This window comes from Scyliorhinus torazame, chromosome 9, assembly GCF_047496885.1.
Source record: "Scyliorhinus torazame isolate Kashiwa2021f chromosome 9, sScyTor2.1, whole genome shotgun sequence".
Classification (NCBI taxonomy): domain Eukaryota; kingdom Metazoa; phylum Chordata; class Chondrichthyes; order Carcharhiniformes; family Scyliorhinidae; genus Scyliorhinus; species Scyliorhinus torazame.
In genome coordinates, this window is record NC_092715.1 from 243,888,098 (window position 1) to 243,915,796 (window position 27,699).

The 27,699-nt window shown below is 47.6% G+C and overlaps 1 long non-coding RNA gene across 3 annotated transcripts in view; it reads right to left on the reverse strand.

Moving 5' to 3' along the window:
• Positions 1-1,274: 1,274 nt before the first annotated feature.
• Positions 1,275-27,699, reverse strand: part of LOC140429777 (uncharacterized) — a 90,250-nt gene continuing 63,825 nt past the window's right edge. For 2 of the 3 annotated variants that reach the window (XR_011949190.1, XR_011949191.1), the window contains exons 2-3: positions 10,977-11,182; positions 1,275-8,414 (exon numbers count right to left, since the gene is read on the reverse strand). This is a non-coding gene — a long non-coding RNA (uncharacterized lncRNA). The remainder of the gene's footprint in view (positions 8,415-10,976; positions 11,183-27,699) is intronic. The other variant, XR_011949192.1, reaches the window with a different exon arrangement.

Sequence of the window (27,699 nt, forward strand, 5' to 3'; positions counted from 1 at the left end):
TACGCTTGCAAATTACTACACACTTCCGAATCTTGGAGGTTTGATCAATACGGGTCTTACACTTGTGGTTTCTTTCACTTTTCCAATTGGGTTTCTAATTCAACATTTTGTGGGTTCTCTTGGAGTGAAAAAATCACTTCTAGGACGAGTCCCGTCAGAGATCACCAATAATGTTGCCCTTTTTAATGAATGGGATACTCTTCCACCAGTGTCACCAATAATGTTGCCAATCGGCACTGGAGACGCCAATAATGTTGCCAAGTCTGGGGTATCTAGTCAGATATTAATCTGACTGTTATTAATGAGGATATTGCTTTCAGAGTCGGCAGGTATCAAATGATACCACCACAAGGTTCAACTGGATATCGATTAAAGACCCAACAACCAGTCAGTTAGTTCAAGTTCAATAGTAGTTTATTTACATACAAGATTAACTCACACATACAACATAAAAATACTACAAGCTAAATTGTATCTAACACTACAACAACCTGTACTTAACTTCAGGCACCCGGCTTCGGCGGAGGAACAAGGCCTTTGTTCGGATCTGGAGTGGCTGGGTCTGCAGAAGTAACTTTGATTCTGCTGGGCTCATCCGTCTGGTAGCGATCGTTGATCTTGAACTTGCTTCTGGTCGTGGTGCTGCAGTTGTCTTTAGGTATAGGCCGGGCCGAAGAGTGCCGGTGTGCCAGGGCCAAAAGAGATCGAGCACATGGCAGTGTCTCTCTTTATCCTTTGGGGGTTTTGCGCTCTTTTGGGCAGTCCTTAGCTTTGGACCCAATAATGCGGCAGGCTTTGATTACTGCCTTTGATTTTAGTCAATAAAGGGGCGGGTGCCTTGATGGCTGGGCGTGTCCTGAGCGGTCATTGACTGTGGCTGTTTGGGCTTCCTGGGTGAAGGGAGTGGCGCTGCTGTGTCTGGAATTGTATCTGATACCTGAGTACCAGTCCTTTGTCCTGGGGAAATGGGCCATTAGAATGCAAATCGGCTGGGGGTTTCGATACTGCCTGGTTCACTGTTAGCAAAGATACATTTAGGCTCTCAGTTTGCCTGAATCCTGTATTGGCCATATTTCCCTTGAGTCTTTGCAAGTGTCCATGCTTTCTTTATAAGTTGCCACCCCAGATGGCTACACCTGTTTCTCAGTGTTGCTAACATTTGGTTGGTTTAATTGGTTCTGTTTTATAACCTTTGCTCTAGAGTCGCCAGGTATCGTTATGATACTGCCACGAGGTTCAAGTTCAAGTAATGATCAATAACTCAACACACCAATTAGTAAGATTCAAATCAAAGCACATTTATTATACACAGTAAATCACTACTCATACATAAACTCTACTTGCTAAGCTATTTCTATCACTAACAGGCCTACACTTAGCTTTGGACTGGCCCACCAGGTCAGGGGAACAAATAGCCTTTCGTTCAGGTCCTGAGTCTGCGGGATTCAAAAGCTGGTATGGACTGGTAGCTAGGAGCGTGTCGTGGAAATCATAATAAAGACAAATTCCTCGAGGTTCGATTTAAGGAAATTTATTTACACAAATATACTTGTGGAGAGAGAGTGTTTCAGCTGCAAAGCCAAGGCACTGCACTCTGAGTTATGCAGTCAAAAACCATTATATTTATAGGTTGAAATAAACAACTTTGAAGAGATAATGCTTGGGAACATACGCAAGAGGAAATAGAAATATTTTGCCCTTGGTTTAAAAACAATTTGAGTACGCATTTCGTTGTCCTTCGGAAGAACAACTTATTATCATAATAAGGCCAGCACCACATACTAAGTAGTATTTGGTTTACATTACTTGACCTCCTTATTTTCGCTCAAAAGCAGTGTTAAAATATAGTTAATATTCCCAGCATGCTTCTAAATTGGTAACTCAATAACTTCCCTTCCACAAATCCCTCCTTGTTGATCTTTTGATCAACACCTTTTAGTAAATTATCGTGTCCTCCATAGAAAAGGATTGTTTATAATGTAAGGGGAATGGACGTATGACAGTTCCCTGCGTGTTATGAGCTGGTAGGAAGGAGGCAAGGTGGCTAGGGCTGTTCTCTTGTGTTAGTACAATAAAAATATCTTGCGCAATATTAAACAGTAACCAGACGACAATCAAGATTACAATGGCGATTATGATCCAGAACACAATCCTCTGTTCTGACGATCCTACCATCCAAAGCCAAAGTCCCAGCCCTCATTTTCGTGTAATCTTGTCACCTCTCTACGAATGTGATCCACCAGATTATCAATTTTTCTGATTTATCAGGGATGTATGTGCAGCAGTCACTGCCAATCAGGGCACAAGTACCTCCCTTTTCAGCTAACAAGAAATCAAGGGCTATTCTATTCTGCAGGGCAACCGCTCTTATAGCAACCATCTCAGTTTCTATTTGGTTAACAGCTTCTGCAGTGTCATTAGCTACCTGCTCAAGGATGTCTCGTAGTTCGCGTAGTTCGTATGCATTAGTGGCTATTCCTAATGGTGGTATCATTATTCCCGGCATTTGTGCCCATGTCATAACACTTTGTGTCGTCCTGTGATGGGGATGGTCCTGCAATTGCTGAATGCGATGCACATAAGGGACTACGTATCCAAAATAGCAGGAGCCTTCCCAATTTTCTGGTGTGGCCACAGATAAAATACGTGCCGTTATATGCGGTCAGGTTTCCTTTACTATCAGTCATCATTAGTCTAATCGATCCCCTTCCCAGGAGCCTCCACTAGTTTGATTTTCAACTCCTGACCAGTCAAAGATGAATAATCCTTTAGCTGTAAGGTGGAACATAGGGGGTTGCCAATTCAAGGTCTGATCACACTGACTTGTGCCGTCTGGGTAGGTCCCATATGTTTTATGTTTCCTAAAGCATATACTTCCTTTTGGGACTCCAGTATACTTGGGAAGGATCAAACAGGGCGTTTGACGTGTTACATTAAACCTAGGCCCTCACCATTCCTTAAAACTATTCATATTGTATCCAGCTAATCTCCAATCGAACATATTCTGTGTATCTTCTCCACGTCCTGTACTATTTTGTCTCAGAGCCCATTCTGCTATCTCTTTACTGGCGAATGGGATAGGTCGCACAGGGAAGCCCTCCTCCAAGCATCTGGGAATTTGTGTACAAACCCAACAACTGAATTTATTTACCCTCTCTGCGTATGAGTGAGACATGTATATTAAGGTGTTAGTGTGCAATTTACCCTCTACGTGATGTTGGATTAATATGATAATATAAAAACATCAACGCCGTCATTCTCTTCAGGTTAGGGTCTCACTAGTACTCTCAAAGTTCCGTATGATGTAGTTGACACGAGTTGTGTGGATCCCACCTGGCTTTTCTTTTACTTTAACGGCTGTTCGGGTTGTTAGCAGCACTTGGTAGGGTCCATTCCACCTAGGAGAAAAATAATCTTTGTTTAGTGCTTTCACATACGCTTGATCTCCAGGTTTAAAGGGTGTGTATTTCCCTCTTTTGGATGCATCTGAGCCTGTCGCACCTTTGCATGTTTTTGGTTTTTTTTCATTTTTTTTCAGCGGTTTCACACATGGCCTGGGCATACTTTAGTGATGCCTCATCTGCCCATACTATGGCTTCTGCCGCTGGAGTCATTGGGGGTTTAGTTACAGTTGTCACGGGACGTTCCAATTATTTTCTCATACGGGGTTAAACCCGTATTACGATTTCTCTGATTTCTCAGGGCATACATTACTATGGGTATGGCATCTGGCCATAGCAGCCCATTTTGTTGACACACTTTTGTAACTGCAGTTTTAATTATTCCATCTGCCCTTTCTACCATTCCTGAGGATTGTGACTGATATGGGATATGCAATTTCCAATCAAATCCCATAGCTTCTGCTAGGGCTTTGGTCAATTTGCTAGTGAAATGAGTTCCCTGTCACTGTTAATACCCATTGGTATCACAATCCCAGGATATTCGTCCTTCAACACTTCAGTTGTCTGATTTTCCACTGGCTTATCAACCACAGTAGGCATCACTCCCACCTGCGATCCAGCTATATCATTACGCAAGATAAACTGTATTCCTGGACAAGATAATTTCTCTCTTACTCCTACTACCACTTCACCACTCTTCACTGGACTTTCCAACCTTACCTTATATAATGGAACACTACTCCTCTCACTCTGAATTCCACATATTGCCACCTTTTCTGGCAACATCCTTCCCAGATTACATAACTCCTCATCTCCTACCATCAAAGATTGACTCGCTCCCGTATCTCTTAAAATTGTGACTTCTTTACCTGTTCCTCCTGATGCACATGAGTAAACTTTACCCACACAAGTAAATTATTTCAAAAGATCTGGCACCTTCTTATCAATCACCTTTTGATCAGGCTGTACAATCTTTTGCACTTCCTTCGCTTCACCTGGGTTTTCCTTTACCACTTTAACAAACCCCACATCAGCCTTCCCAGTGCTTTTCTTCAACCACCAACACGGTGACTTTACATGGCCTAGTTCATTACAGTGAAAACATTTGAAACTTTTGACACTCTCCTTATTATCCCCCATCAGATCACCTTTACCTTTACCACTTGAGTATTTCTCATGTCCCCAGTTTCTATCCCTCACAGGCGGAAACTGATGTCGGAAACCAAGCTTTGATTTATGAACTAATTCATAATCATCTGCCATTTCTGCAGTTTTAACCCTCTTTCTTCCACATGAGTTCTCACTACATCGGGAATTGAATTTTTAAACTCCTCCAAAAGTATAATTTCTCTGAGAGCTTCATACGTTTGATTTATTTTCAAAGCCCTTATCCACCTATCAAAATTGTCTTGATCACAACCTGCTTTTAGCCAAGAGCGATGCTCCTGTAGAGAGGCTTGCTCCTGTGCCTGTTTTAACTTTGGTTCTGTTATGGTGGACGGAAGTTCAACTGCAGAAGCTTGTAGTTGTGGCTACTGTTTGAGAGCCACTTTTTTGCTATTTTATCAGCAAATCTATTGCCGCATGAAACTTCATTGTCTGCAGTAGTATGCACTTCACACTTTAAAACGGCTATCTTACTGGGCTGAACAGCATCTAGTAAATCTATAACAAACTTAGCATGTTTAATAGGTTGGCCGGAGGAAGTTATGACTCCCCTGTTTTTCCATAACTGGCCAAAATCATGTACTACCCCAAAAGCAGGTCGGGAATCATATAAATATTGACTGTTTTATTTTTAGCTAGAATACAATAGTAAGGGCAAACTATTCGGCCGCTTGAGCAAATGTTCCCGAAAGCAGAGCAAAAGCTTCCACTATCTTGAATTGATTTACTATTGCATCGCCGGCCAGGAGGATTATATCATTTGGTTGGTTTGCTGACCCATTGGTGAGAAAGATGATGTCTCGATTTTCTCGTGGGTGACTCGTGTGGTGGCTTCAACCAATAGTAAACAGTCATGATCATCCATATGTTCTGTTTCCGAGGGCGTGGGTAAGAGTGTAGCAGGGTTGACAGCTGACGATCGCTTGTAGGTAAAGTTGGTTTAAGAGAGGATCACTTCGTACTTCGTACCCAGTGTGTCAAGCCGCAGTAAAATGCTGCATTGCGGATGAACTAAGCAGCAGCAAAACTGATGATTTTTTCGACTATAGCCGCTGTGGCTGCTACTGCTCTTAAGCAATTTGGCATACCCTTTACACAGCACATAGGGCCACTGAGTAATAGGCAAGGGGTCTTTTCCCTCCTCAATGCTCGTGTACCAGGACCCCTGTTGCAAATCCCCCTGCTTCATTCAAATAAAGAGTAAAGGGTTTGCTGAAATTAGGAAGTCCCAAGGCAGGGGCGCTAATCATGGCTTATTTCAAATTACGAAATGCTTGCTCCCTCTCTGGGACCCAGGTAACAACTGAAGGGGCATCCTGTAGAGTAGCCTTTCGCAATACTGTGTCCATCTCTCTATAGTCCGGAATCCACTGCCTGCAATAGCCCACCATGCCGAGAAAGGTAAGGGTTTCCTTTTTCGTACGTGGAGTTGGAATCCTTGCTACAGACTGTACGCTTTCAGACCCAAACATCCGCTGTCCTTGCTGCAGCTGAAATTCCAAATACTGAACTGTCTCCTGACAGAATTGCAGCTTGTCCATTGAGACCCGATGCCCTCTTTCTGCCAGATGTGATAATAACAAAAGGGTATTTTGTTGACAAACTAGCCCTCCCTCTGAGGCTATCAGTAAATCGTCATCATATTGAGGGACTGTTGAGCCTGCAGACAACTGGCACTCGTCCAAGTCTCTTTTAATACTGTTAATTCCGATATGTAAAGCAAATAGATGTTGACTTTCCGGGTGCAATGGTATGGAGAAAAAGGCTGAGAAAGTATCCGTTGTTGGTGGTATAGAAGACGAAATGACATTTGTGTCCGGCACCAATGGAGCAATAGTGATAACAGTTTTATTGATGGCTCAAAGATCTTGCACAAACCACCACTCGTTGGGTCTTCCTGTCTTTGGAATGGGGAGTATAGGGGTGTTACGGGGGCTTTGTGTTCTCTTCAGCACCCCTTGCTGTAATAGTGCATTGATCACTCCCTCTATCCCTTTTTCTGCTTCCGGTGCCAACCAGTATAGTTTTAAGCAGGACAGGGCAAAGTTCTTCTGTAACTGCACCCTATGCGCTGGGGCAGAATGTACTTTTCCAACATGATTTTTATGTTGGGCCCATAGATGTGCCAGTGCCTGGGCCAGGATTGAAGGGAGTAAATGATGGCTCTCTCGGGGAGGTTGTTGTCTTTCAAATGTAGCGGGCCATTGCCCCTCTTTCCACCAACTCTGCCCTCCTGTTTGCCATAAAATTCTATCAGACAATCTCGTCCGTCCATTTCAATATAAATCCCATGTATTACTTTTTTCCTTTGGCCTCTTTTATCACTTCTCCTATTTGCTTTGCCTTAGCGGGATGTCTTGCGGCCAATGTTAAATGGGGTTCTGAAGTTAAACCCACCCTAAAAAGATCCCTCTGACTCTGGGTCAACAGTACTAACATTCCTAATCCCACAACACCGAAAAATAAAAAGGAGTGACATGCAATGACGTCTGCTGTCCTAAGTGACTTTGCGTTTATAAGTTGTATGCGTGCTCATCCTCACGAGCATACCAAGCCGTGCAATGGGTCACTATATTCTCTCATCTGGACTCTATCAGGTGTTTTAATAGCTGTGCCCAAGGGTCATTAATCTTTTGTAAGACTTCCTGCAGCTTAAATTTTTTTTTTTAACAGTGGTACTGTAAGGGTTAAAGTTCAGCTTCCAGCAAAGAACACAGACATAGAGCGATCGGGCGCAGTCTCAGAAGTTATTAAATTTTTCAGCTGGTGAGCTCGTATTTGAGACAGTTCTATAAGCATTCCATTATCAATGCGATGTATTACCATTCCTAATTTGCAGAGTGTCTGCCTGCCTAGTAGGGTCAGGTGTTGCTAGTTGCGGTACATCCTTCCTGGGGGTTAAATGCTCCTTGGCCCCTTGCATGATAGCCTCTTTCCCTCTATTTGCTAACCAGTGTTCAAGGGACTCATTTCCTTCATTCAAATGATTATCATTATTGGGAACCCATCCCCCATTTATGCCGGTGGGACTGCAATTCAAAGCTTCAAAGCTGACAAAGATACATCATAACAGTATCTTAGAAGCAGCAAAACAGCTCCTGGGAGGGGGCTATGAATAGCACACTTTTAAGTCAATTTCCAATGATTGATTTTATAGGCATTAGCTATTCTTAGACACGTATATTTTTTCTTTGTCAATTCAGAAAAGATCCACTGTCTGCTGAAATGGTTAATGTTTCCTGCAGAATCTAAGGGGCGGAGAACTTGGCATGATGCCATTTATGTTTTTTCACGTAATCTAAAAACTTATTCATATTCAATTACTTTTATTCGTAAAGGCACTTTCTTTCTTTTAAACTGATCGTAATTTCCAATGTTTCTGTTCATTAGAGAAATCGCAACAAAAATCACTTAAATTATAATCTCTGACTCACAAAGACAGACGATAAAAAATACAACCCACTTCATGCTTTGACTAAAATTAATTGGTTAAGCAAAACACACAGATTCTCACAGCTCACAAATATCACAGTTAACCGTTAGCCTTATCTCACGGCTACAGACAAATCTCGCTTTTACCTTAATCTTCTATTTACTTTTACTCCCCTGTTTTTTTCCCGAGAGGGGGTCAGCTTCATTAGATTCCTATGCGGGACATATAGGTTTTCCTACCTCATTCCGTTGCTTTACGATTGTTTCTTTTCATTTTTTTACTCATTTTGACTCACTTATCTGTCCTCTTCAAGGAATTCACCTTCTTTCTTGCTCCGCATATCTTTACCGAGGCTTCGGGACGACCTGTGAGGGGACGGCGAGTTTAGTGCTCATCGTTCCTTCTGCAAAATACTTTAGAACATATATATAACAATGACAACGACCGCGAAAATCATTTACAAATACTACAGGGAGCGCACACCGGTGTTTATCCTTTCCACGAACCTCAAAGTCTTTTTTCTTTAATTTTAGTCTCTAAGGCACCTTTTTCTTCCCATGCAGCTATCATCAATTTATTAATTAAGATAACTCTACTAGCATGAGTTACTGGCGAATAATTAAGGCTGCCGAGCCGCAGACCCCCCTTTCAGCTGGGGCCCGCGCTATGGCTCTCTCCCTTTAAGCTGAGAGAGTCCTGTTTAGAGATTCGTTTCGGGGTTCACGTCCCGTTAAATTAGGGAAACTGCAACGACTACGCCAATTTGTTGTGGAAATCATAATAAAGACAAATTCCTCGAGGTTCGATTTCAGGAAATTTATTTACACAAATATACTTGTGGAGAGAGAGTGTTTCAGCTGCAAAGCCAAGGCACTGCACTCTGAGTTATGCAGTCAAAAACCATTATATTTATAGGTTGAAATAAACAACTTTGAAGAGATAAAGCTTGGGAACATACGCAAGAGGAAATATAAATATTTTGCCCTTGGTTTAAAAACAATTTGAATACGCATTTCGTTGTCCTTCGGAAGAACAACTTATTATCATAATAAGGCCAGCACCACATACTAAGCAGTATTTGGTTTACATTACTTGACCTCCTTATTTTCGCTCAAAAGCAGTGTTAAAATATAGTTAATATTCCCAGCATGCTTCTAAATTGGCAACTCATTAACTTCCCTTCCACAGAGCGCCTATCTCATAGCGAGTGTTGACTTGAGACTTACTTTCTTGGAGGCCGCTGGACAGTTCACTCTCAGGGGTTGCTTCGCGTTGCTGAGTGACCCTGTCAAGAAGGACAATTGAACTTGGGGGCTTTATTTTATAGTCCCCAGGGGCTTCTTGCCCTTCGGGGCGGGCCCCGTACCTGGTTTCATGTGATTGGACTTTGTTCCAATCGCTTGGTTCGATTTCTCCAATACTGGAGCTGTTCCCTGATCGTTGGGCGGTCTTTAAGTGTCCGTTAACGTTTTTTGTGTTGGCTCCTGTAGCTGCCAAGGAGTCTGGATTGGCCTTGTTTACCTCAAAATGTTTCGATTGTTCCCGGGGATCGCTCATTACTATGTAGATGGTTGCTACATTACTATGCAGATGGCTGCTTGTATCGATGCTGTCTGGGTTTCTGCAGAGTCTAATACACAGTAAACGTGCACCTGCTAGTTTTTGCCTGTGTTGGCTGAATTTCCCTTCAGCCTTTGCGGTTCTCCATTTTAAGTCGGGAAGTGGCCAACTCAGGTGGCTACATCAGTAACCGCATCCAGGCATGTTTAACAGTAAACAGAACAGAGAAGAGTAGACAGACAAACATAATCATACATAACAAAAACACCAAACAATTGTATATGCACAGTATAAATGTAGCAGATTCAGAACAAATTCAAACCAATGTGTTTTATTGAAGTGCTTCCAATAAAATAAAGCCCGGGAAACTTAATTCTCAAATCTATTTATGCTTAGTTTATATCTTTATTTAACACGTTTCAATTTAGTCACTACATTTGCAGATCAGAAAAATCATATTTCATGACAAAAATCAATATTAACCCAAAACTTTGTTTGCCTATTCCGGTAGATTTAAAAGATTCCTCGACTTCTTCCAGTTTCTTGGCCAACTTAAGTCCTTCATTCATAAAATTGAGCTTGCCATTTGTTCAGCTGATGTTTGAAAGATTTATTTTACACAGAATTGTTGGCCCATTTACCGAACCACCAAATTTATATGAAGCAAATGTCCAAACATGGGCTGTTAAAAGGCGAGGCTTCTCGCTGAGAACAGGAGGTTGGAATATCCGGCTGCTGGCGGGATCCTCCAGTCAATTTGCACCGCTCGCAAGTACCCGATGGCAGGGATCGACTGCAGTCAGCGGGACTGGAAGATCCCGCTGCCAGGAAGGGCTGGATTTACTCACCTTGGTCTAATGAAAACAAGGCCAATTATATCACCACCGCCCCTCCCCCGCCTTTCATTCTACTTGAGATTAGTTAACTCAACAAAGATGAGGGATTAAATGTCCGACCTTTCATGGCCTGAATGATTCAATACCAATCCTATCAGCACACTAGAGCTATCAAGGGGTCCAGGACTGTACTCTTTATGAAGTCATTATAGCTTCATTCACCATTTACTCCTTCCTTGTTGTCTTGAAGGAGTTGGCATCTCCTCTCAGATTGATTGACTGTTTATGACTTAAATTGAAATAAAATTTGGACAATCAGCATAAAGGTCAACCAGTTCAGTGTCATCCATTTTGCAAACCTGTCAAGGTTGAATTTCGCATTTACCTGATACATTTTGCTGCGATAGTAACAGGATTTCTCCCATATTAATTTTACATATATTTATATCAACAATCACTGTGCGTGGACGTTCACCCAGTGGGGCTGAAACAAAAGTGTTTACTATTCAAAAATCAGCTTGGTTATTCCACCCCCAAAAATTTCAAATCGAACATTTATAATTATCATCAGTCACCCACCTAGTCGAGCCTCCATTTGCTGTCACTACCTCGGTTCGTTCCTTTGGAGGAATTGCTCCACCGTGGGACCCCAGTCCCAATTGTAGTACCGTCAAATGAACTTCAAGGCCTCACTTCCTTTTTTCTCCTCAGTTTTTCATTTTCCTGGTCAATCTTTCGCTCCCGCTTTTTATTTTAGAGTTTAGTCTGTTTGAAGGAGTGCAGTCCTGTAGATGACAGATAACTCAACTAAGTGAACATTGATGACTGAGGGTATTCCTGTCTTTAACAATACAAATGCAAATCCATCCAACCGTCGAGGATCATGATGAGGAGTGGGATTCTCAACTGATTGACCTGCGCTAGTCCAGGGAACCAATTGTAACACTACCACTATCTGGGCTGAGATCAGGCAGCTGAATTCAGGCCACTAAACATTCCGACCCATTGGGACATTTTTCTTGGTCTCTAACTAAACACTGCCCTCAAATTTTTATATTCATTCTTGGGAGTTGGGCATTGCTCGTAAGGCAAGCATTTATTGTCTACCCATAATTGCCATCGAGAAAGTGGTGGAGAAGTGCATTTTAATGTTGTTGCAGTCCATCTGGTGTAGGTAGACCTACAGTGCTGTTAGACAGGGAGTTCAGGATTTTAATCCAGCAACAGGGAAGGAATGGTGATGAATTTCCATTCAGGATGATTTGTGTCTTGGAGGGGAACTTGAAGGTGGTAGTGTTCCCAATCATCAGAAGCACTTCTCCCTCTAGGTGGCAGAGGTTGCAGGCTTGGAAGGTGCTGACAAAAGCCTTGGTGAGATGCTGCAGTGCATCTTGTAGATGGTAGACATCTAAATCACTGTGGTGGAGGCTGGGAATGTTTAGATTGAAACATGGGAGCTGCTTGTTCTGGATAATGGCGAACCTCTTGAGCGTTGTTGGAGCGGCACTCATCTAGGTAAACGGGGAGTATTCCATCAAACTCTTGACTTGTGCCTTGTAGATGGTGGAAAGGTTTTAGGGAATCAGGAGGTGGGTCCCTTGCCACCCATGACCCAGCCTCTGACCTCTGTCTGCAGCCACAGTATTTAAACGGCTGGTCTACTTGAGCTTCTAGCCAGTGCTAACCCACAATGGTGAGCTCACTTTAAGATTACAGTCCCTTTTTAACAATGGCCTTGATCCTGATGCCTAACCTCAGGGTTTGTTTTAGTTTAGTTTCCTGACATAGGAATGATATCTGCACTTGATACAATTATTTTTTACTTGACGATAACATTTTCCCCTGTGTGTGTAATGATGCTTCTATTATCAGCACAATAGAGGGAACTCCCTGATGGGACAATGGAAACTGAAAGGTAATTGAGAATTGCTGTAGTTTTTTTCGTCTTACAAATATAGCATAGGAATGCTCTCGGAATTCAGAGATAACTCTGAAATTTTTTTTTGTGATTCCCTCAGTCCAGTCCCACAACTTCAGCAACGATTTGGTATCAATTCTGGCTACAGAACGTAAATAGGCTTTCTGGGAAGTTACAGTCGGAGAGCAAATGAAGTCCTGAGCAAGCTCAACCCTCTGAGAAAGGAGTTGAATTACAAATAACAACAGGAGACATTTTGTAGTTTTGACATGGGTATTCTGCGAGAATTCTGGCAGAGAATGGGGGATTCTAGCCATCGATTGCATCCCCTACTCTAGTCACTGTCCGAGACTGAACTGGACTACTCCCAGTCTCGGCATCTTATCTGAGCCCGGGTTGAGTTTCCAATTCCACACCCCCTCCAATACCAAGGTCGCCTACTTCCATCTCAGTAACTGTCTCTGCTCTTACCTCTGCCAATCTCCTGCTGAAACTTATATTCATGCGTTTGTCACCTCCAGACACTACTATTCCAGTGCCCCCCCCCCCCCCATAGCCAGCCTCTTATCATCCACCCTCCCTAAACTTTGGCCCAATCTAACCTCTGCTGTCCATATGCTGTTTCCAAATCTTTTCTGATTAAAGAACGTCAACCTGAAACGTTAACTTTCTCCCCACAGGTGCTGGACCTGCTGAGTATTTCCAGCAAAATCTTATCCTCTTGTCAACATCCAGGGAACTGCTCCATCTTTATCTAGGAAACCTCCTCTGGAAATGCTCTGGAAACTCTGTATTCCTACAGTTCTAGCCTATTGTGCACCCCCAGTTTCCTTTGGTTGCTATGCCTTCAGTTCTTTGGGTTATAATCTCTGAAATTTACCCTTTAACATCTCCACCTCTCGCTCCTCACTTAAGATACTCTTACCTGTATGGTAGCACAGGGGCAGCACGGTAGCACAGTGGTTAGCACCGTTGCTTCACAGCTCCAGGGTCCCAGGTTCGATTCCCGGCTTGGGTCACTGTCTGTGCAGAGTCTGCACATTCTCCCCATGTTTCCATTTCCTCTGGGTGCTCCGGTCTCCTCCCACAGACCAAAAATGTGCAGGTTAGGTGGATTGGCCCCGCTAATTTGCACTTGGTGTCCAGAAAGGTTAGTTGGGGTTACTGGGTTGGGGGGATAGGTTGGAGGTTACTGGGTTGGGGGTATAGGCTGGAGGTATGGGCTTGAGTAGGGTGCTCTTTCCAAGGGTCAGTGCAGACCCGATGGACCCAATGGCCTCCTTCTGCACTGTAAATTCTATGATTCTATGATACTTCAGTGACCAAGATTTTGGTCAGCTGTTTAATATCGCCTTGTGTGGTTCAGTACTAAATTTCAACTGATATTGCTCACCTTTGGGTGTTCAACTATGTTAATGATGCTGCACAAGCAAATTGTGGTATATGTTTCATAGAATTTACAGTGCAGAAGGAGGCCATTCGGCCCATCGAGTCTGCACCGGCTCTTGGAAAGAGCACCCTACCCAAGGTCAACACCTCCACCCCATCCCCATAACCCAGTAACCCCACCCAACACTAAGGGCAATTTAGCATGGCCAATCCACCTAACCTGCACATCTTTGGACTGTGGGAGGAAACCGGAGCACCCGGAGGAAACCCACGCACACACGGGGAGGATGTGCAGACTCCGCACAGACAGTGACCCAAGCCGGAATCGAACCTGGGACCCTGGAGCTGTGAAGCAATTGTGCTATCCACAATGCTACCGTGCTGCCCTTGCACATATATAATTGCAGTAAAGTTCCACCTAGTTCAGTCATCAGCCAAGGCACTTTAAGACCCAACAAAATAGAATGAAAAGTGCTCGCAGATGGAAACTTACATACATAAAATGAGATATTTTTAAACAGTGCCCCTACACAACCTAAAATAGATACAGTAATTTCACAATCTATCAACCCCCTATAGAAATGCACAAAATTGCCATATGGTCTGCAATGGTTATATGGAATCTTTTGTCTTTCATACAGCTATGCTGATGTTAGCCAGAATTCCTACCGCTCCACATGACTCAGTTCTCATCTGCTTTCATTTCAATGGTAAACGTTGGCCGTACCCTAATTAGACCCGAGGATAATTGCAAGCATTATAGCTTCCAGAATATCTCTGCAAGTGCATGCTGTTTGGGCAGGCCGTGCCCTGGCACTGCTGGTGCCACCTGGACAGCCTGGCAGTGCCACCTGGGTACCAACCTGGCTCTGTCAAGGTGCCCAGGTGGTGCTGGCAGGGGCACTGCCAGGGTGCCAAGCCAATATTTTTCACATGGTGATGATTGAGCCAGGGGTGCCCTGTGTGGGTGTTGGAGGGGAGCTGGGGACCCTCCCATAGTGCCTTGGGGGGGGGGGGGTGGAATCAGATGTTGGGTTGAGGGCTTTGGAGATCAAGACACCATTTACAAACGGCGCCCCGATCTCTCCCTACACTGGGGAGTTGCAGCGAGCGGAGATCCTCAGTGCACAAAATGGGGCTATGGGCAGCCTCGGCCGCACGTTCCCCATGAGGCCCCTTATCTGACGCGAGTGGCGTTTATAATGTTGTGTTTCTCGGTGCTGCGAGTGCTAGGAAACATGCTGCTAAATGCGCTCGCTATGGGACTTTGTTCCCATCGGTTTGGGATGCAAAACGTTTATATGATGCACTTTTGCTGATGGCTGAAGAGCGAGAGGCCGGTTCTGCCACAAGTATTGCACACAAGGTGATTATCCAGAGTCGCTTTGGTTTGTTTTTGGCATTGGCGCCTGTTGCCAAGCTGCTCCTGCCATTGATCATCATCTTGGCATGTGCCATTCCAAAGGTGCTGTTGCTATTTCTATCTGTCATTGGCTAGCGCCTCTGGGTGTGAAAAGCGATGTTTAGGGGCTGGATGTCAAGCTGACATGTGTGTTTGAAGCAAACATGCCCGAACCAACAAAGTGGCCTTTGCCTGATGAGCGTCAGCATACTTGGAAGATTTGTGTTTGACAGAACAGTCGCATGAGTGATTTTGTCCTCCCGTGAGATGCCCAGAGTGCGCTGCAAAAAAACGAGGTGAAAGTTGTTGAGCTTCCTTCTCATGGTAACTGTAAGTCATCCAAGGATTCAGTCATACAGTAAGGTGCACCCCGGTGTTTAGAGACAGCTTCATAATTTTTCCATGCATGATATTTGGGTCGGCCAATGGGGATATCTGCTTACTGTGTGCATCAAGAGGCAGATTTTCTGTCACCATGGACACAAGCTGGCAAAATTTGCTCACCATTTCCAGCAGAGAGTGTTGTTTAGTGTGACACCCTGCCCTATAGTCAGGGATGCCTTGATGCTTATAGCAATGGAGAAGAAGTTACAGGCATGGAGAGACAATCCATGGGTACTTTGCAGCTGAATTTCCATGTCAGTGACCAGCTCAGGAGTTTATCGATCAAGGTTGTTTTGTTTTCATTTCATTCTGGACATATTGGAGAGCTTACTGTCCGGCCCAGTATGCAGCTAAACTCCTTCAGAGGAAGAAAAGACCAGGAACCTGGAGAAGAAGATACCAAACAGAGTGGGGGCCAGGACAGTTTCTTCAGATTGAAACCGGCAGAGGTGGTGCCTCTAAACTGCAGAGTGCAGTGGATGTTGGCATGAAAGGAACGGATATGACTTGGGAACTTTGGTGAACAACCAATTTTCGCCTGTTCTGTCCTGCTGATGTGTCAAATACTTTAGTGAGACCCACTAAAGCAAGGTCCCTACACCTCGCTTGTAGCTGGCATATGGAGAAGATCATGTAGACTCGATGGGCCGAGTGGCCTCCTTCTGAACTATAGTGATTCTACGATTCTATGATTCACTGTAGATCCACCAGCGTGGAATCCACTGTATTTCTGGACACACTTGGTTAGCAAGTAGCTGGAGTCTTTTAACCAGGTCCCTAGTGAAGGGCTTCCCAGGGATGCTAAGGAGTGAAATGCTCCTGTAGTTGTTGCAATTTCCTCTCTCACCTTGGTTTTTGCATAACAGAATGAATTTTGTGCCGCCCATGTCCAGCCCTCTAACAGAGAAGGTGGAGGTCATGAAGGTGCGGCAGTAGATGGGATTGATGTGTTTCGGAAGTTCAGCTGGAATTTCATCCTTACTGTATGCCTTTCAGATTTCTAAACAATTCGTGGCCGTCTCGAGATGAAGTGATGATGGCCTTTCGTCGAACTCATCTGTGACAGAAAGCTGCAGGAGAGCATCAAATGCAGACTGAGAGTTGTCCGTCTCCCGGGAGTGCAGCTCACAGCAGTTCCCAAAGCCAGGGGAATATGTTGATGAAGTTTGGAAGTCGCTGAGTTCAATCATTTCTGACACAGCAAAAATTTGGTAAGGGAACAAAGAGTGGTTTGAGACCCACTCAGCAGAAATGACGGGAGTGATTTAACGCCCTCTTCGCGCCCGACTTGGTGTCAGGACGAGGTCGTTGACTCTTGCAAGAGGCCTCTCGTGAGATTTGTGAGACTCATAACGCCTCGAGATTTAATGAAACCTTGCAAGAAGTTGCGATCTGGGTCTCGCCCTCATTGGCCGTAATCCAGATCTACATATTTAAATGATCCATTCGTCTCATTTAAATATGCATTCCACCGGCAGCTGGAACCTGACAGCCACGCAAGGAAGGCCACGCCAGGGTGTCGTTTAGTACTGGTTTCCACAAACATGGACCAGGACACTGGGTAATCTGGGACAGAGCAGGGTGATACCCTGGCACTCCCTCTGGCCCCTGGGCACTGTGGCACTGTGGTAGTGACACCCTGGCACTGACAGGGTTCCAGGGTGGCACTGTCAGCTTGGCAGGGCACTGCCAGGGTGCCAGGTTGGCATTGCCAGGGATCAGGTCCCGGAGGGCCTTACTGGGGGGAAGAGAGATGAGGGGTTGTTCCTGGTGGCCTCCCAGAGGTCGGGGGGTGGGGGGGGGGGGGAGGAGCGGGGTCAAAAATAGGGTGGGGGGGACTGAAAGGGGGGGGGAGGGGTTGAGGCAGCCAAACAAAATGGCGCCCGACCTGCGAGGGGCCTTTCCTGCTGGGCTCACCAGCAGGAAATGACTCAAGTGTGGTCCCGGTGGAGAGAAACTTCCCAAGGCCAAAAACAAAGCAAAGTGCTGTTGAATAGTCAGGTGTTCCTTGGCACTGCTGCCACCGAGAAACACCCCGCTAAACACGCCCAAAACCGGACACAGATTATTTTCCGTTGAATCGCGCCTGACATCTGTCTTGAAAGCAAAAAGCAAAGGCTACCTGACGCACAACCATAAACCCAACAGCTAGAACACCGCAGAACTTGAAAGTATCCAAGAGAGTCATGTAAAAGACAGGGAGGTACTACTGGACCCAAAAGAAACAGTGAGGAACTTTTAAACGTTGTGAGAAGACTCTGGATCTTTTCACTGGGCCGTTGAGTCGCCTAACGTTCCAGGTGACTATTCTGGTGGAGTTTTATGTTCCCCCGCTCCTGTGGGATTAACCATATTTTTTTTTTTTTAATTTCGAGTACCCAATTCATTTTTTTCAATTAAGGGGCAATTTAGTGTGGCCAATCCACCTACCCTGCACATCTTTGGGGGCAAAACCCACACAAACACGGGGAGAATGTGTAAACTTCACACGGACAGTGACCCAGGGCCAGGGTCGAACCTGGGACCTCAGCGCTGTGAGGCAGCAATGCTAACCACTGCACCACTGTGGTGCCCTGGGATTAACCATACTTACCTGACTTCCAGTTGCGGCGATGACCAGCTGAGTCGCACGTTTCGGCACCTCCCGTTTTAGCGGACTTTTGGGCTCTTATCGGGAGCCCCAACGGAAATTTTTCACGGCCAAACTCAGTGTGAGGCAATAAAGGAAGGAGTCCCCCCGGGTGTGGATGGAAAGAAGCGATAGTAGTGGCCAGATTGCGGAGGATCCTCTGGAGCAGCGGCAGAGAAGAGAAGGGAGTAGCAAGATAGCGGCTGAGGGAGCCCAGATGGTATGGGGCCCGGAACAGCAGGAGTTCCTCCGGCGATGTGTGGAGGAGCTCAAGAAGGAGGTGCTGGCGCCGATGTTGCTGGTGATTGAGGGATTGAAGGAGACGCAAAAGACCCAGGAGATGGAGCTCCGTGGAGTGAAGGCAAAGGCAACCGAGAATGAAGACGAGATACAGGGCTTGGTGGTGAAGACGGAGACGCACGAGGCACTACATAAGAGGTGCATAGAAAGGCTGGAAGCCCTGGAAAATAGCTTGAGGAGGAAGAATTTAAGGATTTTGGGTCTTCCCGAAGGGGCAGAGGGAGCGGATGTTGGGGCGTATGTGAGTACGATGCTCCATACTTTAATGGGAGCTGAGGCCCCGACGGGCCCCCTGGAAGTGGAGGGAGCGTATCGAGTCCTCGTGAGAAGACCGAAGGCAGGGGAAATACCGCGAGCAATAGTGATGAGGTTCCACCGCTACAAAGATAGAGAGATGGTCCTGAGATGGGCTAAGAAGACACGGAGTAGCATTTGGGAGAACGCAGTGATCCGCGTGTATCAAGATTGGAGTGCGGAAATGGCGAGAAGGAGGGCGAGTTTCAACCGGGCCAAGGCGGTGCTCCACAGGAAAAAAAGTGAAATTTGGAATATTGCAGCCGGCAAGACTGTGGTTTACACACCAGGGCAAACACCACTACTTCAAGACGGCGGAGGAGGCGTGGGCATTTATTCAAGAAGAGAAGTTGGACTAGATTTGAGGAATGGATGTTTGGAAAGAAGTAGCGAGGTGGTGGCAAGGAATTGTAAAGGGGGGAGAGGGGGAGGGCTTATCTGTAAAAGTGTTGGACGGGAGATTTTTTCTCCCCCACCCCCAGAAGGGGGGACACGAAGAAATGTGGGCGCCGGTGGGGAAGGGGACAGGGAAGGGGAGAGGGAACTGCGCCATTAGGGGCGGTGCCGAGAGGGAAGCACAGGCTTTTCTCCCGCGCTACGGAAATTGTGGCGGGAAAAGTAGGGCGGGGGGGGGATTAACTGGGTTGCTGCTGCTGAGGGTCAGGGGGAGCTGATATGGGATGGGATGGTCGGGATGGGAGGGCGCCGTCTGGGGGACAAACGGGTGCGTGGGACCCGGGTGAGGAGCTGGTTTAAAAAAGGGGATGGCTAGTCGACGATGGGGGGGGGGTAAAGGGCCCCCCAACCCGGTTGATCACGTGGAACGTGAGAGGGTTGAACGGGCCGATTAAGAGGGCAAGGGTATTTGCGCACCTAAAGAGGCTGAAGGCAGATGTGGTTATGCTTCAAGAGACGCACCTGAAAGTGGCGGATCAGGTCATATTAAGGAGAGGATGGGTGGGACAGGTTTTCCACTCAGGATTAGATGCGAAAAATAGAGGGGTGGCAATACTGGTGGGGAAACGGGTACTGTTTGAGGCTAAGACCATAGTGGCGGACAGTGGGGGCAGGTACGTGATGGTGAGTGGCAGATTGCAAGGTGAGGCGGTGGTGCTGGTGAATGTATATGCCCCGAACTGGGATGAGGCGGGTTTTATGAAGCGTATGTTGGGGCGCATCCCGGACCTAGAGATGGGAAATTTGGTATTGGGGGGGGACTTCAACACGGTGCTGGACCCAGGGCTGGACCGGTCCAGATCTAGGACCGGGAGGAGGCCGGCAGCGGCCAAGGTGCTTAAGGGGTTTATGAAGCAGATGGGAGGAGTAGATCCCTGGAGATTTGCTAGACCGAGGAGTAAGGAGTTTTCCATCTTCTCCCACGTCCATAAAGCATACACCCGGATAGACTTTTTTGTCCTGGGAAGGGCGCTGATCCCGAAAGTGGCAGGAACGGAATATTCGGCTATAGCCGTTTCAGATCATGCCCTACACTGGGTGGATCTGGATCTAGGAGAGGAGAAGGAGCAGCGCCGACTTTGGAGATTAGACATGGGACTGTTGGCGGACGAGGGGGTATGTGGAAGGGTGAGGGGATGCATTGAAAGATACCTAGAGGTCAACGATGATGGAGAGGTCCAGGTGGGAGTAGTGTGGGAGGCGCTGAAAGCGGTGGTTAGGGGGGAGCTGATTTCCATAAGAGCCCACAAGGGGAAAGAAGAGGGTAAAGAAAGTGAGAGACTGATCAGGGAGATTCTGAGGGTGGATAGGCAATATGCAGACGCCCCGGATGAAGGGTTATACAGGGAAAGACGGAGACTACAGACGGAATTTGACCTGCTGACCACTGGTAAGGAGGAGACGCAGTGGAGGAAGGCACAGGGAGTACAGTATGAATACGGAGAGAAAGCGAGCCGACTGCTGGCCCAAAAACTTAGGAAGAGGGGGGCAGCGAGAGAGATCGGAGGAATTAGGGACGGGGAGGGAAGGATGGAACAGAGGGCGGAGAGGGTGAACGGGGTGTTTAAGTCATTCTATGAGAGGCTGTATAAGTCCCAATCCCCGGAGGGGAAAGAGGGACTGATGCACTTCTTGGACCAGTTGGAGTTCCCGAGGGTTGAGGAGCAGGAGGTGACAGGTCTGGGAGCGCAGATTGAGGTGGAAGAGGTGGTAAAAGGAATTGGGAACATGCAGGCAGGAAAGGCCCCGGGACCAGATGGGTTCCCAGTGGAATTTTACAGGAAATATGTGGACCTACTGGCCCCACTCCTGGCGAGAACCTTCAATGAGGCTAAGGAAAGGGGGACACTACCCCCGACGATGTCGGAGGCGACGATATCGTTGATCCTGAAACGAGACAAAGACCCGCTGCAGTGCGGGTCATACAGGCCCATCTCCCTCCTAAATGTAGATGCCAAGTTACTGGCCAAGGTGATGGCGACTAGGATAGAGGACTGTGTCCCAGGGGTGGTACATGACGACCAGACAGGGTTTGTTAAAGGGGAGGGGGAGGCGGAGATAGTGGTGGCGATGGATGCAAAGAAGGCATTTGATAGAGTGGAGTGGGACTACCTGTGGGAGGTACTGAAGAGATTTGGATTTGGAGAGGGGTTCATCAGATGGGTTCAGCTCCTGTACGGGGCCCCGGTGGCAAGCGTGGTTACAAACAGGCAACGATCCGACTATTTCCGATTACATAGGGGCACAAGACAGGGGTGTCCCTTGTCCCCGTTACTGTTCGCGTTGGCAATCGAGCCATTGGCCATAGCGCTGAGGGGCTCTAAAAAGTGGAGAGGGGTGCTTAGAGGAGGAGAGGAACATCGGGTGTCATTATATGCGGATGATCTGCTGCTATATGTAGCGGACCCAGTGGAGGGGTTGCCTGAGATAATGCAGACACTCAGGGAGTTTGGAGAGTTCTCGAAATACAAATTGAACATGGGAAAGAGTGAACTATTTGTGATGCACCCGGGAAACAGGAATAGACGATCTGCCGCTGAGGAGAGTAGCAAAGGACTTTCGATATCTAGGGATCCAGGTGGCTAGGAACTGGGGAACCTTGCATAAACTTAACTTGACACGACAGGTAGAGCGGATGGGGGAGGACTTTAAAAGGTGGGACATGGTGCCCCTGTCATTGGCGGGTAGGGTACAGGCGGTCAAAATGGTGGTCCTCCCGAGGTTTCTTTTCGTGTTTCAGTGCCTCCCCATACTGATTACAAAGGCCTTCTTCAAGAAAGTGGATAGGAGTATTATGAGCTTTGTGTGGGCTGGAAAGACCCCAAGGGTAAAGAGGGGGTTCCTGCAGCGTAGGAGGGATTGAGCGGGACTGGCACTGCCGAGCCTGAGTGATTACTATTGGGCCGCCAACGTGTCTATGATATGTAAGTGGATGAGGGAAGAAGAAGGAGCGGCGTGGAAAAGGCTGGAGATGGCGTCCTGTAGGGGAACAAGTTTAAAAGCACTGGCGACGGCGCCGTTACCGTTTTCCCCCCCAAAATACACCACAAACCCAGTGGTGGTGGTGACTTTGAAGATTTGGGGGCAGTGGAGACGACATAGGGGGGTGACGGGTGCCTCGGTGTGGTCCCCGATAAGGAACAACCACAGGTTCGTCCCGGGAAGGATAGATGGGGGATTCCAATCTTGGCAACGAGCAGGAATTGTGAAATTGAAGGACTTGTTCTTGGACGGGACGTTCGCGGGTCTGGGAGCACTGGTAGAAAAATACGAGTTGCCACCTAGGAATGCCTTCCGATATATGCAAGTGAGGGCATTTGCAAGGCAACAGGTGAGGGAATTTCCGCAGCTCCCGGCGCAGGGGATCCAGGACAGAGTGATCTCGGGGGCATGGGTCGGTGATGGTAAAGTGTCCGATATATACAGGGAAATGAGAGACGAGGGGGAGACGATGGTAAAGGAGCTAAAGGGTAAATGGGAGGAGGAGCTGGGGGAAGAGATTGAGGAGGGGCTGTGGGCAGATGCCCTAAGTAGGGTAAATTCCTCGTCCTCGTGTGCCAGGTTCAGCCTGATCCAATTCAAGGTTCTACACAGGGCGCATATGACGGGAGCAAGGCTGAGTAGATTTTTTGGAGTGGAGGATAGGTGCGGGAGGTGCGCGAGAAGCCCGGCGAACCACACCCACATGTTTTGGTCATGTCCGGTATTGCATGGGTTCTGGGTGGGTGTGGCAAGAGTGATCTCAAAGGTGGTGGGGGTCCGGGTCGAACCAAGCTGGGGGTTGGCTATATTTGGGGTTGCAGAAGAGCCGGGAGTGCAGGAGGCGAGAGAGGCCGATGTTTTGGCCTTTGCGTCCCTAGTAGCCCGGCGAAGGATTCTACTTATGTGGAAAGAAGCTAAACCCCCGGGCGTGGAGGCCTGGATAAACGATATGGCAGGGTTTATAAAATTGGAGCGAATAAAGTACGCACTCAGAGGTTCAGCTCAAGGGTTCACCAGGCGGTGGCAACCGTTCCTTGACTATCTCGCAGAGCGATAAGGGAAAACAGGAAAGACAGCAGCAGCAACCCAGGGGGGTGGGGGGGGGGGGGGGTACATGTGGGTCCTTGGTTTTTTTTTGTTCTTTTCCATGCTAGTTGTTTATAATTATATTTATTTTTTCAATGTTACTATTTCTTTTTCTGCACTTGTTGTTAGTTAACATATTGTTTAAATAACAGTCAATGTACATTTTGTTACGAAGTTGTAAAAATGGAAAATTCTTTTTGATCGAAAAACTTTAATAAAATATATATTTTTTAAAAAACATACTTACCTGGTGGACGCACCCCTGCACTCTGGGGTTTCCCTTTGTTAATGGGCCATCCAAGATGGCCACGGTGACTGTTCTCACCGTGAGGCTGGGCCCTGGGGTTTCCCTTTGTCCAGGATTTGATCCCAGTCTTGGTACCAGTGCATCTCAGCGATTATCACCCTCAACTGTTCCCCGGCTCTGGGCTTTGGGCAAAGTGACTGGTGTGCTTTGTCCATTTCCGATGTGTTGGGGAAGCTGTCTCTTCCTAACAGGTTAGCCAGCATTTGGGCCACATAATCTGTTTGTTCCCCTCCGGCAACCCCACAACCCGCATGTTCTGGTGCCTTGATTCGTTTCCCTGGTCGTCAATTTTTCCCTTCAGACTCCCCTGTGTCCTGACCAACCCTGCTCCTTTTACCAGGACGGTGATCCGGTCACCCCGGTCTGTTGCGGCCTTCTCCAGCTCTTTGATGGTGCTTTCCTGGGCTTCCAGGCGCCTCTGGACGTGGAGAGAATGTTTCCACTTGTGGGAAAAACTGGAACTAGAGGACACCATCTCAGACTAAAGGGATGATCCTTTAAAACAGAGATGAGGAGGAATTTCTTTCGCAGAGGGTGGTGAATCTGTGGAACCCTTTTGCCGCAGAAGGCTGTGGAGTCCAAATCACTGAGTGTCTTTAAGACAGAGATAGATAGGTCCTTGATTAATAAGGGGATCAGGGGATATGGGGAGAAGGCAGGAGAATGAGGATGAGAAAAATATCAGCCATGATTGAATGGCGGAGCAGACTCGATGGGCCGAGTGGAGTAATTCTGCTCCTGATGCACTATCAATTATGACGAGACGAGAGTAGAATGTAATCGAGGCTTTATTACACAGAGATGTGTGGCCTCCTACAGCAGCTTACAAAATGGCTGCTGTTCGGAGAGCACACACATTTATACTCCGCCTCCTGGGCGGAGCCAGCAGGCAGGGTTCTACCCCCGTACCTGTAGTACAGGGGCCTTACCGTAATACCTATATATACAATATAATACAACAGTGGTGACTACCACAGCTCCTATGTCTTATGGTCTCTCCGCCTTGTCTAGGGCCACCTGCATGGTTGCCAGAGCATCCGCGACCGCGCCCCCAGCCCGCAGCCTGGATGCCGGTTTTCGTCTATTCCCTGTGTTATCTCAGTTCTTTGAGAGAAACATCCTCCACCCATTCTCTGGTGTGGGGGGTGGGGGTTGTGGAGGGGGGGAGGGTTCCTTGTGCGGCAGGTCGGCCCTTCTCGTTCTGGCGAATCCCGCCTTTCACCGCCTCGTGCCACCGCCGGCTCAGCCATTTGCTTATCCTGGTGTTTTCCACTCTTAGTTTCCACGCGGCCTCTGGAGTAGCTGTGGTTCAGCATTTCCCTTCGCGTTGCTGTTGGTTGAGGTGTGGGAATGTTTTTACTTTGTTTTAGCGGGCCATTAGGGCAGCACGGTAGCATAGTGGTTAGCACAATTGCTTCACAGCTACAGGGTCCCAGGTTCAATTCCGGCTTGGGTCACTGCCTGTGCAGAGGCTGCACGTTCTCCCCATGTCTGTGTGGGTTTCCTCCGGCTGCTCCGGTTTCCTCCCACAGTCCAAAGATGTGCAGGTTAGGTGCATGGGCCATGCTAAATTGCCCTTAGTGTCCAAAATTGCCCTTTAGTGTTGGGTGGGGTTACTGAAATGAAATGAAAATCGCATATTGTCACAAGTAGGCTTCAATGAAGTTACTGTGAAAAGCCCCTAGTCGCCACATTCCGGCGCCTGTTCGGGGAGGCTGGTACGGGAATTGAACCGTGTTGCTGGCCTGCCTTGGTCTGCTTTCAAAGCCAGCGATTTAGCCCAGTGTGCTAAACTAGCCCCTTACTGGGTCATGGGGATAGGGTGAAGGTGTTGACCTTAGGTAGGCTGCTCTTTCCAAGAGCTGGTGCAGACTCGATGGGCCGAATGGCCTCCTTCTGCACTGTGAATTCTATGTTAATCTCTTTGATTTCCGGTGAAAGACCCTGGGCTGGCTTCACCATTTCAGTGTCTAAGTGCCGGGTCCCGTGCCGAAAACGGCCAGATAATGGCTGGTTCTCTGGCCGCGCACGCGCATGGCTGACGACCTGCAGCAGTCGCGCCGTACAACATGACGCCGGCTGTGGGAAAACGTGACCTGCCATCCGCAACCTCACAGGCCACCCCCACCAGGGCCCCAGCCTTTGCGGAAGACCCCCCCCCCCCCCCCGGCCAGTGGCACAGATCCCAGCCAAGTGTGGCGGCTCTGGACACAGTCTGCCGGGTTCCCGACCGTTGAGACCACACGTGTCCCGTGCAGTTGGGAACTCAGCCCATCGGGGATGGTGCATCGCGGGTGGGCCGGCCGGTGACGAGCAAACGCCTTTGCAACGGCGCACAGCATGCGACCGATTACGCCATTTCCGAGGGGGCGGAGCATGTCTGACCGGCGTCAAACTGGCGCCTGCCCCGATTTGGGCGTCGGAGTCGATTCTCCGCCCGAACACTGATTAGGATATGGGTGTCGGGCAGCGGAGAATCACCCCCTCTATTTCCGTGTTTCTGGGCGGAGAGCCACCTGATCTGCGACTTCGCAGCACATCCCCATCACCAGAAGTCGCCAAATCCACTTTATCCTATCCAAATATGCTTTGATTCCCTTTAGACTCCCAAAATCTACCAATCTCAGCCTTGTAGATGCTCAATCATTCAGTATCCATGCACTCTGAAGCGAAGAATTCCAAATATTCACAACCCTGGGATTTCTCCTCCTCTCGGCTGGCATGCCCGAACCCTTTGACGATACCTCCTTGCACTAACTCCACAGTTAGTGGATGCATTCTCTTCGCATCTATCCTGCCAAACCCTCTCCCAATCTTACATGTTTCAATGAGATCGCCTCTCATCCTTTTAAACTCCAGCAAGTTTAGGCCTATTCTCCTCAACAAGTGTGACAACAGGATTGGACATGGCTGCCTGAGCCTCCCCTCCCCCAACATCAGATGGCTTTCCACCGCACTGTCTGAGCTCACCGATGCGCAGTGTGATGGATATTATGTCGTGCAGATTATTCTATGTAAATCCGGCAAGGAGCAGTAAGTTACAGGAGACATGAAAGGGCTCTGTGATTGCTGAAGAGTAGAATGTCCAGTGAGATTGGACACATTAATCATGAAGCCAAAGGCTGAGTGAGTTATTTAGGCCCACAAACTGTTGGTGATTTTTCCGCAACCATACTCCGTCCACACAACTCATTACTCGATTGTACCTGCCTATTTTCTGAAGATGCAAACAGTGCAGCTGTATTGTATGGTGACTTACCGCAGTGGAAATGGCTGCATGCACCATGATAGAGGGTTGAAGGTTGAACACACTGTGATGTGGTGAGATGGCAGTTGGTGAGCTCAGCCTGGCTGTGGGTTGTCAAGAGGCCCCTGTCGAAGTGTGGAAGAAAACAGCAGTAATTCTCATGCTGCAATCTTCAGTACGTACATATTGTTGGAGGAACCGTCTTATTGCAATCGGCAGAAAGTGTTGTGGGGGGATGGGTTAAACGGCAACCGGAACAGACTTCACGCCATCAACACACTTCAGGCTATATTTTAAAAGAGTTCTCAACTGTAACCCAAAGGGTAAGTGACACCCTTGATCATCATTGGAATCATAGAATCCCTGCAGAGCAGAAGGAGGCCATTCGACCCATCAAGTCTACGCTGAGCCTCTGAAAGAGCACCTCACCTAGGCCCACTCCCCCATCCTAACCCGGTAACCCCATAACCCCACCTAACCTTTTGGACACTAAGGGACAATGTAACCTGGCCAATCCACCTAACCCGCACATGTTTGGACTGTGGGAGGAAACCGGAGTACCCGGAGGAAACCCACGCAGACACGGGGAGAACGAGCAAACTCCACACAGTCACCCAAGATCGGAATCAAAGCTGGGACCCTGGAGCTGACATTTTGACATCAAGACAGGCAGTTTATAAATGCGTGTTATTTCTTTTGTTTCTGACACACCTGCTGTATCAATTCCACTGGCCCCTTCTCCGAGCAACCAGAGATTGGCATGACGCATTTTAAAGGTAGAATTGGCAGCAATAGCTGAAGCTCCGACTACTCTATCGGCCTCGCTCCCGCCGGCCTCACAGAGCAACACTGTTCCTGCTCCATGACACAGCCATGAGGCGGCGGGTTAGTTGTGAGGAAGGAAAATG